The sequence below is a fragment of the Salmo trutta genome, chromosome 30 (genome assembly GCF_901001165.1).
Source record: "Salmo trutta chromosome 30, fSalTru1.1, whole genome shotgun sequence".
In the NCBI taxonomy this organism is placed as follows: Eukaryota; Metazoa; Chordata; class Actinopteri; order Salmoniformes; family Salmonidae; genus Salmo; species Salmo trutta.
This window is the reverse complement of record NC_042986.1, coordinates 25121968-25122531: the sequence shown is the minus strand read 5'-3', so window position 1 is coordinate 25122531 and position 564 is coordinate 25121968.

The window sequence follows — 564 nt, the reverse complement described above, 5'->3', positions numbered from 1 at the left end:
CTCTCAGTTGCCGTCGATCAAGCATCCCAGTAGCCTCTCTTTCTCTGCACGCGCTTTGAGGGGGTCTTGCTGGTTTACAGAAGGCGGCTTAATTTTCATCACAACTAATCCGTACAGAAATGAAATGTTTCTGTTTTTCAAGGTGGTATTATACATTTGTGCAAATTATATTTTTTAATAAACAACATACATATTGTTTTAGTACCATTTCAATACTGTATAAAGGCTTGGTGTTTCCTATATGATTTTGGTTGAATGATGTGTTTCATCATTTGTAATACCCTCTAAACTATAGTGATCTAGAAAGCCCTATAGGTCAGGGGGATACTGGGGACAGGTGTGACATGCATTTTTTATATTTATGTTTGAGTTAGTTACAGGTATTTTATTGGGTAAAAAAAACACCAACGTTTCGGCATCACTGTGCCTTCTTCCGGTTAATGTCATGAATGCTTGAACCAGGTTAAGTAGACAAACAGTGCAATTAGTGCAACCAATGACAATAGTGAAGGGTGGATCATAATTGCCAGGTTGATCAGAACGAATTGAGAGAAACAGTTAAAA